Source organism: Oryx dammah, unplaced genomic scaffold, assembly GCF_014754425.2.
Source record: "Oryx dammah isolate SB20612 unplaced genomic scaffold, SCBI_Odam_1.1 HiC_scaffold_5, whole genome shotgun sequence".
NCBI lineage: Eukaryota > Metazoa > Chordata > Mammalia > Artiodactyla > Bovidae > Oryx > Oryx dammah.
This window is the reverse complement of record NW_024070189.1, coordinates 70,390,438-70,404,550: the sequence shown is the minus strand read 5'-3', so window position 1 is coordinate 70,404,550 and position 14,113 is coordinate 70,390,438. Positions and strand designations below refer to the sequence as shown.

Here is a 14,113-nt window from a genome sequence, read left to right as displayed (position 1 = left end):
GTGGTTGCAGCTCTTGGACTCTGGAGCATGGGACTCCAAGTAGTTGTGGTATATGGGCTTAGTTGCCTCAAGGCATATGGAATCTCCCCAGACCAGGGATTGAACCTGTGTCCTCTGCACTGGTAGACAGATTCTTTAACCACTGGACCATCAGGGAAGTCCCACCCCTGAGTCTGGAGAGCAGAGATTCATGCCAGTTACACAGCCCTTGAGGCCCTTGAGTTTTCCTGATACCAGACAGAGACCTTGAGTTTCATGCTGGAATGGCTCAGGACTGTATTGACTGGCCAGGCTAAGATTCTGGCACCCCCATAACTGACAACATCTCCTCACGGCAGTGTAAACAGTGTAACCAGCCTCCAGGTCCATGATCTCAGCCAAGGCCTGAAACACCGCATTGCACGTCCAACTGCCTCCAACACCGACATGTGGGTGTCTCACCACTACCTCAGACCCCTCATGGCTAAACATACATCCTGCTCTCCTCCCAGCTCCTTTGTGGGGCTGACAGTGCCTGGGAACTTTGTGAGGCTGGTCAGTGTTTGGATCCTCTGCACTGGAGGGTGAGTGAGGGTGTCGGAATAGGAACTCCACTGGCACACCTGGGGTCGTGCTCCCCTGGCTGTACAAGGGAGGAGGCCCAGCAAACTGACCCCTGGGTTCTCTGCTCTCACCAGGCTATAGAAGGACTGTGATTGGCCCCACAAGGCTGCTCGGCTGTCCTGGGCCTCAGACTGAGGTGTGCGGCATGGCAGGAAAGGGGCCCAAGAGTGGGAGAGCAAGCCACGCTCTTCCTGGATCTGAAAGCTAAAGCAGCACCATGGTTTTCTGATGGTCATCATGGGGTATGACTGTAAAAATTCTCTGTCTGGGTAACTCAAGCCAGATGAAGAAGACGTTTGTTCTTGCTGAGGGAGCTGAAGTAATGGATTTTTCTGGGTGGTTCTTCTGGGTGGCACAGTTAGGCAGAAGGCCCAGTAAGGAGGATGCTCAGTGGGTAGGCAGCTGTCCAGGCATGGTGGGGTGCCCCTGCTTCCCAGGGCCTTTGAAGGAAGCTCCCAGCAGGCCTGAAGTGGGCGAGGAGCCTGGGTACTGATGAGTGCACATGGTCTGTTGGGGCTGTAGGCCTGACAGGCTGGACAGGACTCCCAACTGAAATGGCCTAAGTGAAAAAGGAGACTGAGGCTGCTGCTTGTGAACCCTCTGCCAGCCCAAACCATCCCGGCAGCCTCTGTGTGAACAGCTCACCAATAGACAGCTGGTTGCCCTCTCTTCTGAAATTCATACTCAAACATTCAACTGCCTCCAGGATAATTCTTTTGAAAGGCAACATGTCCAAAGCCAAAATCATCTCCCAATTCTCCATGTGCTCCCTGACAGGGTTCTCTTCTCACCTAAGTTTATGGATCACCAGTATCCATGGAGCCAAGCCAAAAATCATGTGGAAGCTGTCTGTAGCATCCTCCTTCCCCATACCTGAGACCTCTTCCTCACTGGCATCAGGCAAAGGCTGCCCCCACACCTCGCCTCTACCACCCGCCCTTCCTGCCATGCCTTGCTTCTTCTCCTCCTAACAGAAGATAGTCCTCTGCAGCCTGCAGTCTGCATCATGTGCAGCCTAACTTCCCTCCTCACCATTTCTTGGCATTTTCTTTAAAAGACTGTCAAATCCAATGAGATCCAGGGCTTAGAAGAGATGCAAGATGACCTAATTTGATGCCCAGGGCTGTTGAGATGAGGGACACTTCCTCCTCCTTTCTTCCCACAGCAGGAGATGCAGGTGGTGAGGCCTGCCATGCTTGATAAATAGAGGCCCTGGGAGTGGGGAGTGCCAGAGCTGAGCCTCATGCTGACTACTAGTCTCCCTGTCTGCTTCTTTTGCAAACAGAGAGGACTTGCACACAAGAAGCTTGCATGGTGAAACCTGCAGTTGTGGGGGCGGTGGTGGAGTGGAATGGCAGGAAGCACGGCCCTTCATGAACTTCTGGATTGTCAGGTGCTGAGGGCTGGTCAGGGGCAGAAGCCCTGGTTCAGCATCTACTAGGCACCACTCCAGCTACTTATCTAGCAAACATAAACTTGGAACCCTTTGTGCTCCGGGTCTCCTGTGGCTCATCCAAGGAGCTCAACCATTCCCTGCTCATCCCTCTTGTATGCCTTGTACAGAGGGGAACTCTGAGGCTAAACGAAGCTAAAAGACTTGCCTGCCAAAGGCCACATGGGCTTCCCAAGCGGTGCTAGTGGTAAAGAATGACCTGCTAGCAGGAGATGTAAGAGACGAGTTTGATCCCTCGGTCGGGAAGATACTCTTGAGGAGAGCCTGACAACCCACTCCAGTATTCTTGCCTGGAGAATCCCATGGACAGAAAAGCCTGGCGGGCTATAGGCCATGGGGTCACAAAGAGTTGGACACGACTGAAGTGACTTGGCACATATGCCTGCATACAAGGCCACATAGCTGGTGCTCTGGGGAGCCCTTCATCATCAGTTTGTAACCCCTAAGGTGTAAGGGCAGTTGTGCCAGATATGTCAACCCCCCAGGCAGGCAGCCTTGACAATGGAAGGGGTGGCCACCCTGGGGTGAGCAGCAGGGCAGATGGGCCATCCCCCTGGCATCTGTGCCAGGCCTACAGCATGTTGCCTGGGCTCCCAGGGATAGCTGGGTCAGCTGATTGCAGCTCAGATGTTCTCCAAACAAGCAAAACCAGGCATTTGGCCCAGCCGTGTGCCCCAGAGTTTTCCACCTGTTGGTTTTCCTCTGCTCCTTCATTTCCACAGTAGGACAACGTTTCCCACTGCTGGCGCAGACTCAGACACTCAGGCTGCCATGGAAGGCACCTGGGAGTCTCTCTTGATCAGCTTGTTGATGTACAGATGGAGACAATAAGTTCTTGCCCAAGAACGCTGCTATAAGAATAGTCTCAGCTGGAGAGTCTCCAGGTGATGAGGACCAGCTCGGTCTGTCCTCACCTCTGTGTGACCCACACAGCTCTGGATCCGGGGCTGGTGGCTGTGGGGGCCCTGGTGTTTCACAGTCGGTGCTGTTGTGGTAGCGCCTGCAAAGCTTCTTTCCAGAGGCTTTGAGCAACAGACACCCACAGGTGACGCTGGTGCAGAAAGGGAAAAGACATGACTGACAAGAAGCTGTTTAACCTCTCTGTGCTTTGGGTTCCCAATCGACAAGGATAAAAGTTTAGGGGTGATGGCAACCACGCCTGCCTTGCAGAACTATTTAACAGATGACTGGACAGCAGACACACCAGCATGGGGCACAAAAGAGGGACCTATTTGGGACTGAAAGAAATAACTATGCAGGGGCCTCTGGAGCATTAGCATCTGGGTATTTGATGTACCTGGATTACATGCTTCCCAAGGTGCATGAAGCCTGAGACAGGGTAGCTCTATTTCAGTTTAGCTCAAGTATGGGGTAGTGGGCAGGGTCTGAGTCCAGAGGCTGGCTGAACTCTCAATTACACCCTGACCTTGAGCCCACAAGAGCAGGGCCAGTGTGGAGCCTTTCCACGTACCTGATTACCGTGTGTCTGCGGACCTGGGGATCAGGATGCATGGGTAGAATGGTCTGGGAACGAGATTTCTGAAACAAATCCTGAGGTTTCAGGCATAGCATGGGCTAGTGAGGGCTCTGCTTGTGACAACCATCTGCATATTAAGTAATTCCAGGGAGGCCGATGCTTTTCTCAAGCACCCTTTGAGACCAGACAAAGTGGAATCATTTCTGACTGATAAAAATCTGATCTCTGGTTGGGCTGGAGATCTTGTGTCACTGACCCACTTCAAAGGGGGCCTGAACCCTGACAGGCTCCAGGGAGGCCTGAGCAGTGAAGCCCTGCTGGTCTCCCTCAATCTTTCTGGGCAGCTCCCTCCTCTGAGCGCGCCTCCTCCAGCAATGCCTGCCTTACTGCTGTCCTCTCACAACCCTGGGGCCAACACTCTCCCTCTCTCGCTTCCCCTGGATCCAACGGTTACTCAGCCAGCCTCCCTCAGCCAGCCTCCACTCCTCCCACCTGCAGCCCACCAGGCTCCTCCATCCATGGGATTTTCCAGGCAAGAGTACTGGAGTGGGGCGCCACTGCCTTCTCCGTGATGACACTATACGGAGAGAAATAAACCAATCACAAAAGGGAAAATACGGTGTGATTCCACTTGTGTGAGTTATCTGGAGTGGTCAAGTTCATAGAGACAGAAAGAACGGTGGTTGCCAGGGCTGGAGGGGGGTGAGGAGAATTGGGAATTAGTGTTTAATGGGGTCAGAGTTTTGGTTTGGAAGACGAAGAAAGTTCTGTAGATGGAGATGTGAATGTACCTTATACCATTGAATTATATACTTTAAAATGGCAAATTTTAAATTATGTGTATTTTACCACAATTAAAAAACAAAAGAAATGCTTCCTGGGTTCTCAGCCACCAAGGGCCAGAGTGAAATGTGAACTCAGGTCAGCCTCGTGGAGACCATGGCAATGCTGCTGGCCGCACAGCTATCGTGGTGCCACTGAGCATCTGCTGAGCCTGGAACTGTGTGGTCATAGGGGACAGTGGTGTTGTCCCCCAGGGTACACAGCAAGGAGGTGGCAGGTCTGTGTGACTCCAGGGCCTGTCTTCCAAACTCCTCAGCTGCTGTGATTAAGGCTGTCCCCAAATGTGTCCACATCCTCCGAGGTCTTCAGACCCGGTCCTCTGTCATTGGAGGCTCCTTTATCTGACCTTCTTCCCAGGACTCCAGGAAGAGAGTGGTTCTGAATCCCCTGGACATTCAGCTTGGCGTTCCCTAAGATTGCCCAGGGCCCCAGGGCCATTATGGGGCTGTACCTTGAGCAAAGAAGGCAGGGGGAATTCCTGGATTTGAGCTTCCATGACCACATCATTAAAACATCTCCCCAGATCATTTTGTTTTACAAGTTTCAGACCAACCTCGGAGCAGGAAACTTCCACCATGCTCATTTCCAGCCTGGCCTCACAGGGCCCTCTGTCCTTCGGAGGATGGAGGCAGTGTATCCTGTGAATGCCTCTGGGAGGGCCTGGGGGACACTGCACTTGGTGGGGGACACTGACCCTGGGAGAGGCTGGCTAGCTGGCAGGCTGCTTGGGTTCCAGAGGTAATGCTGTCCTCCAGGAATTAAAATCACAGTATCTTGCTCGGCAAGTACAGCTCACTTCAAAGGCTTTTAGGTCCTGCAGGCTCTTCCTCCACCATCCACCACACTTGTAAGCCCAACGGCTTGTTGTAAGGTCCTGAAGCAGTTTGGAGAAGCAATGCCACAGGCTGCTGGGGTTGTAAGGCAAATGTTTGTTTGGAACTACGATGGTTGTCCAGGTGAATGAAGACCCCTACTGCCCCAGTGATCAGACCTGGTCAGCCTGCTTGAACATCATGCCAGAGGAACAGAGACCACCTTGGGGTGAGGGGCTGGGCCAGGGCTGGTGGATGGCCCCAAACTCACATTCCCCAAGGGCCTCAGATATGAATGCTGATGCTTCCTTCAAAAGGAGTGGACAGTTCTGGACAGACACAGCAGCCCCTCTAACTCTGTTCAAGAAAAACTAGAGACAGGTGGTACCATTTACTGAATGTTTACATGTGGCACTAACCTCGATTCCATGGTACTAACTCATATTCTTCACATCTAACCTTGGAGGAAAGCTACTATTATGATCTGTATCTCATAGATAGAGAAACTGAGGCACAGAGAGATTAACTGAGCTCTGAGGTTAGATAGCTGGTGTGGATGGGGCCGAGCATTGAGATCCTGAGCGCTGGCATCCCAACCCTGCCACTGGCCTCTTGCAGAAGATGCTTGTGGAAGGTGGGCAGGTAGAATGGGTCACAATTTTTATACCCAGTTCTTGGCATTTGTTATTATTATTTTTAAAAAATATACTGTGAACCACACAAAATGGAAGGGGCCCAGAGGTGGTTCTTAGAAGTCTGTGAATTAAATACTGAAATAAAAGACCATATGCTGCCAACACTGGAGCAGACTCTGGCCTGCTTTTGGCATGCCCATCAGAAATATCTATTGTTTCCAGGCTGGTTTCTCTCCCAAGTCAGGAGCAACTTTAATAAGGCATTTTGCTTTTTATTTTTTCTCTCTTTTTAAAAAATTTAAATTGGAGGAGAATTGCTTTACCATGTGGTGTTGGTTTCTGCCATACATCATAATAAGGCATTTTAAATGGGATCAAGGAGTCCAGACCCATTACTTATGCTGGCAGCATGCCAGACCCAAGAGCTAGCTCCTGAGGGTCCCCAGGGTCCCAGTGGGAGGGGTGCAGCAGGCCTGGGGGGCAGTGGGGCGGCTGACACATGCTGAGCCGATGCAGGCTATATGCTGGGTGCTTTTACTGTCTCTTTGATTCTGCTAGCAACTCTGAGATGTGTATGTAATGGGTTTTCTCACAGCAAAGAAACCGAGGCCCAAGATGAGGTGACCTGTTTAAGTCAGGGCTGGTCAGGAGCCAGGAGCTGGACCAGAGCTCTTGTTGGCACTAGTACGACACTCATAAGTGTCTCCTTCTTGGGAAAATGGACCAGGTACAGGCACCAGAGCTAAAGAAATGGACTGCCTCACCTAGAGGACCTGGAGAGAAGCAGAATACAAGTGGAGGGGATGAGGTGTTAGTGCATGGTTTGTGGGTCAGAGCAACAGGGCTCATGGAAGGGCTTTCAGGAAAGGGCCTCTGTGCCTTAGAGTGGAGATTTCGAGGGACTATTTGAAGGGGTTCTTTTAAGTGACAGATGGGTAAGTCACAACCCTTGGCTCAGGCAGCTGAAGGGAGGGCTGAGTAAACTTGCATGAAGAATAAGAAGCCCCTCAGAGGGACAGAGAGAGACAATGGCCCATCTTTTCTCTTGGGCTCAAGGCCATGAGTACATCTCCAGGACTGGAGAGGCCCTGATTGGCCAGTTGGCTTGGACTGGAAGGGCTAAGTGGGAAGTTCCAGGAAAGGGAGAAGGACTTTCTTGAGCTCCCCAAGGGTGAAGGTAGAGTCAGATAACCTGAATGAGGAAAGAGCTGGTGCCCAGGCTAAGAAAGGCATGCAAAGAAACTGTGGCTCCTGACTGCTGGTTCCTGTGCAGGCGGCGAGTGTATGTATCTGAGGCATCGGCTGTGAGGGGTCAGTGTTGGGTGGTCAGTGGTGAGTGGGAGAGCCTAGCGCAGGTCTCTGGGTCTCAGTCAGACCCAGATCTGTGCTGGTGAGAATTGGCTTCTTCCCAGAGCCTATCATCTCCTGGGATTCTGTTTCCAGTTGGAAAACAGACTCCAAAGAAGCATCACAGAAACCAGCACACCCCAAAGACAACAAATTCCTCAGTTCTCCATTCACCCCAAAGCCTTAATCACTGACACATGGGCCAATGTATCCCCTCAAACTTAATGAAGGCCAGGATTTATTGCTTTCAGAGAATGAAAAGCTTTTTTTTTTTTTTAAACTTAAAAGCCATCCATGTGAGCTTTGATTTCCAAAAGAATTCCTCCTAACCTACATGTTAAAAGTCCAGTCAGAAAGTTCTAGAAAAGAGCAAGTGAGGCCTTCAGAGTATGGCCAACATGCTGTGGTCATGGACTTAGGAAGTGATCCACAGGGAAAAGTTGTCCGCTCAGCTTGTTCCACTCTGCTCCGAGGTAATTTGACTCTGCAGGCCTTGGACATAGGCCTCCCGCTCCTGGGGACAGGAGAATAGAGCTCTCCTGAGGGAAGGGCATGCCAGCCCCCAGCAAGGCCTGGGGTGCTTTAACGTCCACATCCAGGAAGTGAGGGCAGCAAGTGAGCAATCAAGTGACCAGCCATCCCAGTGTGCTCAGGACTAAGAAGTTTTCTGGGCCTTTCAGTTTTAAAAGAGGGACAGTCCCAGGCAAACCAGATGGTTGGTCGCTTCAGCGGGCAGCCTGTGAGGAGGCTCTCTTCACAGTCCCATCTCCCACTGTCTCCCTTCATTCCACACCTACACCTCCTGCCACACAGTCTTGCTTCTGCTCCTCAAGCCAGCCAGGCCTCGTCTCTTCTCAAGGCCTGTTTCTCCTGGTCACCATCTCTGGCATGTTTTCTTGTTTTATTTTCTTACAATCACTTACCTCTACCTGGCTTATTTATTTCATTTCTTTTTGGTGCTCCTGGGATGGGGAGGTTGGAACCAAGTTTTGAGTTTATAATACCCAAGGGACACCAGTTCTGGGTTCATAAACCACCAGCCATTGTTTCCACAACCACCACCACCAGGATTACTGCAGTGTACACTCAGAATTTACTGTGTCTTGGGTACTGTTCTGAGTTCTGTCATGTCAATCATCCTGTAATTTTCATAGCCACCCTATGGATGTGAGAGTTGGACTATAAAGAAAGCTGAGCACCAAAGAATTGATGCTTTTGAACTGTGGTGTTGGAGAAGACTCCTGAGAGTCCCTTGGACTGCAAGGAGATCCAACCAGTCCATTCTGAAGGAGATCAGTCCTGGGTGTTCATTGGAAGGAATGATGCTGAAGCTGAAACTCCAATAAAGTATTGGATGCTAAAACTGACTCATTTGAAAAGACTGTGATGCTGGGAAAGATTGAAGGTGGGAGAAGGGGTCGACAGAGGATGAGATGGTTGGATGGTATCACTGACTCAATGGACATGAGTTTGAGTAAGCTCTGGGAGTTGGTGATGGACAGGGAAGCCTGGCATGCTGCAGTCCATGGAGTCGCAAAGAGTCAGACATGACTGAGTGACTGAACTGAACCCTAAATCTCATTCTGCTGCTGCTGCTGCTGCTAAGTCACTTCAGTCATGTCCGACTCTGTGCAACCCCTGAGATGGCAGCCCACCAGGCTCCCCTGTCCCTGGGATTCTCCGGGCAAGAACACTGGAGTGGGTTGCCATTTCCTTCTCCAATGCATGAAAGTGAAAAGTGCAAGTGAAGTCGCTCAGTTGTGTCTGACTCTTCGCGACCCCATGGACTGTTGCCTACCAGGCTCTTCCGTCCATGGGATTTTCCAGGCAAGAGTACTGGTATGGGGTGCCATTCATTCTACTAAGGAGAAAACTGGACCCAGAGAGGACAAGTCACTGGCTTGAAGTCACTATTAGTGGCAAGGTCAGGACTTGACCAGGTGGTCTTGTACCAGAGATCATGCTCTGAGCTACAGGCTATTCTGTTTCTGGATTAGATGAGGTGGGGCAGAAGCCCCTTATGAGTCCTGGTGGAAGCTGGTGGAATGGCCTAAATCAAAGTTCTTACCCCCACCCCACCCCAATTCTCTATCTGAATTCCCAGTCTCTGTGAACACCATTACCATTTACCCGGAAGCCCTCAGGAATGTGGGTGGATCCCACTCACACTTCCTGAACAGCTGACCAGGTCTTGGCCTTGTCCTGGCATTTTAAGTGTATTACTGCGAACCACACAACAACTCCATGTGGTGGGGCTATTATGCCAATTTTATAGCATCAAAGGTTAAAGAACATGTACCAGATGACAGAGTCAGAAGAGAAGGAACCAGAGTCTGCCCCTCTCTGCTCCTACTGGGTCTGGTACCAGCATCTCTCCTTGGGTCAATGGTTACAGCCTCGTCCCTGGCTTCCTTGTTTGCTTTCATTCTCTGTCCCACAGTCAGTACAGCCCTTCTAAACCACAAACCTGATCATGGCGCTTCCTTTAAAGCCTTTCACAGGCTCACCTCTGACCTTGGGCCACAGTCTGAGCTCCTTGGCCAAGGCCCTTCCAGGTTGAGCCAGACTTTGGCCTGCGCTGCCCATCTCCTACTTGTCCTCCATATATTACTCCTGGCCCAGAACACATCAAGGCCCCTGAGCTGTATGTCCTTTCTCAAATACTGGCCAGAATAATTCCTATTCGTCCTTCAAGACCCAGCTAAGACATGGGCCCTTCCCTGGGAAGCCTTCCTGGCTGCCACTCTTGGGCCAGGGATATTTACTTGCTTCCGTACTTAGTGCACTGGGATGAAGCTGTCTGCCCAGCTCTCTCTCTGTCTGTCTGCTAGAACTGTGAGCCTCACAAAGTGGAGGCCACATTCAATTTGCCTTGGTCCTCCGAGAGCCTGGCCCTGGCTCAGGTCAAATCCAGTTAAACTGGACTAAGATGGATGGTCACCAGCAGCCAGGCAAAAATGCTCTGGACTCTCAGGTGTCCATCAGCAGCTTGTCTCAGAGTCTTTGTGTTCTTTGCTGGGGGTTGGAAAAGGAAAAGGTGTAAATTTGTCTTTTTAACTATTGAGCACTTGTGCTTGACCCATTCTGCGCACTGGGGTAGGAAGATGTCCAGTGATGAACCAAGGGCCAGCTGCCATGGTCTTTCAGCTGGGGCTGTTGGAAATCATTTGGGGCAGATTTAGCCCTAGTAAACTGCTCTTAACCACTCCCTGGGGAGATCCTTGAGCCCCCAGATAATTAGCTGCATGTGTGTGGGAGACAGGCCTGTTTTTCCCCCAAAGATTTATGAGAAGGGGGAGTATTCTCATTGACCTCCCTTTCAGGAAAGGCCTCTTTCTGGAACATTTGCTGAGTATTCCATCAGCAGTACAACACATATGCTTGCAGTAAGCCTGCTTGACATCATCGCCCCCGGCATATGTTTCTTGTCTCATATGCATTTTAGCACTCGCTCTGGTGACTGTATGTATTTCTGAGGGTCCTTACACATAGCTCCGAATGAAGCTCTTATAATTCATCCTTCACGAAAGCCACCACTGGTCTTTCTAAACATACTTGGAAGTGGATTCAAAGTTTATTTAGAGAAAAAAATTTTTTTAGTAGACAGAAAGAGAGTGTTTGTGAATTCTTTCTCCTAACCCCTCCCCTTTGAGACCTTGGGAACAACTCCTTTGGCTCATAGACACTGACACCTTCAGAGGAGAATGTGAACGTGTGAACGTGTGAATGCCGTCTCTTTGCCCAGGCATTTCTCTAGTTCCTCCTCAGTTTATTCACCTGCTATGCTGTTTCTCCCTCCATCCCAATTTCCCTTTCTTTCCTTCTAGTCATGTGCTTATCCATATATCCTGCTGTAGAAAAACTACTCACTACATAGTTCTGAATGAATGAAAGATTTTATTCATCTAGACAATCAAATATCCACCTAAATATTTGTTCAACTATCCATCCAGCTGTTAAGTTATTAATCTCTGTTTATTCTTCCTTTTGATCACCCATCCACCCATCCATCCATTCAACCATCTGTCTGTCTGTCTTGCCATCCATCCAACATTAACCCACTCTGTGCCAGGCTCTGGGGAAACTCAAATAAATACATCTGGTTCTGTTCTTAAGCAGCTCGCAAGTTTCTGGGGTATGATATGCAAACAGTCAATTACAGCACAGCGTGGGAAGTGATCTTAGACATGAAGGTGCTGTGGGGGTTCTGGGGAAGGGATGTGGATGCCTGAGATCAGCTCCAGTACAAGGGGAGATAGAGCCATCCACAGGTAGAAAACATGCCCATCTTCCCTATCTCCTAGAACTAATGGGGTGGCAACTTGGGGTGAATGGAGTCAACAGTCTCTCCAAAGCCATTCCACTTCTGCCTTGCAGACATTTCCTGTCAGAAATACACTTCTTGATGGGGCCCACTCAGATGTGTTCCCTAGTGATCCTGCATTCCCATTCTGCAGAGGACAAACCGGGGCTCAGGAGGAGGGGTAGGCAGAAAGAATTGGCAGAACCTTCATATCAGAGTCTGAGGACAGGTGGTCAGCCCCTGCAGCCTGCTGCAGCCATTGGCCAGTGGTTAGCCCTCAGAACAGGACCAAACTCTGGCTTATCTACTCCCACTTTGAAAGCTTCCAGAGTGTTTGGGACTCGGGCCCAGTTGCTTGGGATCCGGGCTCTCTCTGTACCCCATTTGTCCCAGAGCTAACTAGAAATTCCTGGCAGGTAAGTTATGGTCCCTGTCTGGGAAGCAGAGTGCTCAAAGGACCCCTCAAACCCTGATATTTCAGCACCTCCCTTCTCCTGGCCCCATGCCAAGGGCTGAGAACAAGGATCTTGCTTGCAGATCAGGGGCCATGCCTCTCAAACTCTAGGCTCTGGCCAAGCCTCAGGCTCTGGAACCTGCAGAGAATGGTCATGGTTCAACAAGCATTTTGGGTGCTGGACTGCCCAACACTGCCTCGCCTGGGTGAGGATGGCCGGGTGTTTCCTCCACCGGGTAAGGCAGTCCCTCTGCTCTCTCTGGCTGAGGTTTCCCCTTCCTCACAGGGTCATCTTCCATGCCCCCTTGTCCATATTCCCCAATTCAGTTATAAGCCCTGCCCATGGTCTCTGTAATCCCTGTCAAACGGGCCCTCTCAGCCTCACTGCTTTCAGCCATCTACAGCAGCCTCCTCATGGGCCTCCCTTTCCCCAGGCTTGTTTCTCCTATGCAATGTCTTCCCTGATTCCCCCATCCAAGGCACCTTTCTAAATCTAGCCATGTCATTCTTCCTTAAGAGAACATCAAAGCCCGTGGCCACTTCCTTAACACAGAAGTAGGATCATTAAAAGAGTTATGTGTTCAAATTCTGCTCTGTCACATACTATCCAGCGAGCTCAGGCAACTCTGGGCCTCAGTTTCCCCATATATAAAATGGGCATATTAATACCTTTCTCACAAAGCAGTTTTTGTTAGAATTATGGCTGCAATATAAAGTAAAGCTTTTTCCCAAAACAATGCCTCAGAAAGGAAGAAGTCATTTTATACTCAAGTCTTTAGAGAAGCCTTTCATTTCATGTGGTATATGCTCAATTAATTTATTAAAAAAATAGCAACAAAGTATCATTTGGTAAAAATACACAACCTAAACCATTCCTAATTAACAGTAGTTACAGAGGCTTTCCTGATGGCTCAGATTGTAAGGAGTCTGCCTGCAATGAAGGAGACCTGGGTTTGATCTCTGGGTGGGGAAGATGCTGGAGAAGGGAATGGCAATCCACTCCAGTATTCTTGTTTGCAGTATTCATTTCAGTATCCCATGGACAGAAGATTCTGGCGAGCTACAGTCCACGGGGTCTCAAGGAGTTGGACACGACTGAGCGACTACCACTTTCACTTTCTTTCTAGATGCTTAAAGAGGTAACTCTAGGGATCTATTAATATATATATATATATAAAAGAATCCAGGAGTTTAAGGATGGGAGATGGAGTTTATTTCTACTACTTCCAGAAACCTGAGTTCCAAGGGCAAAATAGGTCAGGAGAGGAAACACCAGGAACAATATTTAGGAAGCTGGGGAGTAGACAAATGAGAGATCACTGCCTATGCAGAAATGGGACAACCAATATTTTAAGCCAGGATTTGGGACACCTCAAAAACAACCAAAACAAATACCCAAAGCCCAGAAACTGGAAGCACCATACGGTGATGAGCTGGAATCTAGACCAGGAGTCTCAAGCCATGGCTCACAGGCCAAATTTTGCTCACCCTCTATTTTCGTAAATCAAACTTTATTAGGACACAGCTATATTCATTTTTTTAAAAAATGAACTACCTATGGCTGTTTTTATGCTACAAAGGTAGAGTTAAGTAGTTGCGATGGAGATTGTATTAGTCTCTGATCTGGACAGCTGTCATTCTTCAAACTGTGCAGAAGCTTGGGGTTTGTTTTCCAGACAGAGGAAAGAGGAAAGTCTCTAGCACATGCAGGAAGCCAGGCACAAACGAGGGACGGTTACCACTAAGTGAAAGCTTACACACGGAATATGGAGGCTCACATATCTCTCCTTCTCGACACAGATCCCTTCCCTTGCTGCCAGGTGGGAGGTGGGAAGGCTCTTCCTTGGGAATGTGATCAGCCCAGGAGAAAGACGCAACAAGCTCATGCTCCTGTGGGGCCATAGTGAGTAGTTCCATCTGGGTCAGTGGAGCTACCAGTCAGCTGTTTAGGTTTATACTCTGAAAAACAAATCTAAGGTACTGGACACCTCTTACAGAGGGCAAAACAAATGGAGAAAGTAACTCAGAGGAAACTGGCTTTCAAAACTTTAAAAATCCATAAATAATCAGCTCAGAGATAATAGTGGATATAATATACATGAAACAAGATCAGGATGCTATTAAAAAGGAATACTCAGAGAACAGAGAACATTTGCACAAAAATTCTTTCAAGAGTTAGAACTGGA

At 49.5% G+C, this 14,113-nt stretch overlaps 1 protein-coding gene across 1 annotated transcript in view; it reads right to left on the bottom strand.

Annotated features, from left to right (window-relative positions):
* The window catches only part of COL23A1 (collagen type XXIII alpha 1 chain), a 386,765-nt gene that overhangs the window by 85,705 nt on the left and 286,947 nt on the right, over positions 1 to 14,113 (bottom strand). The gene's annotated exons all lie outside the window — the stretch shown is intronic.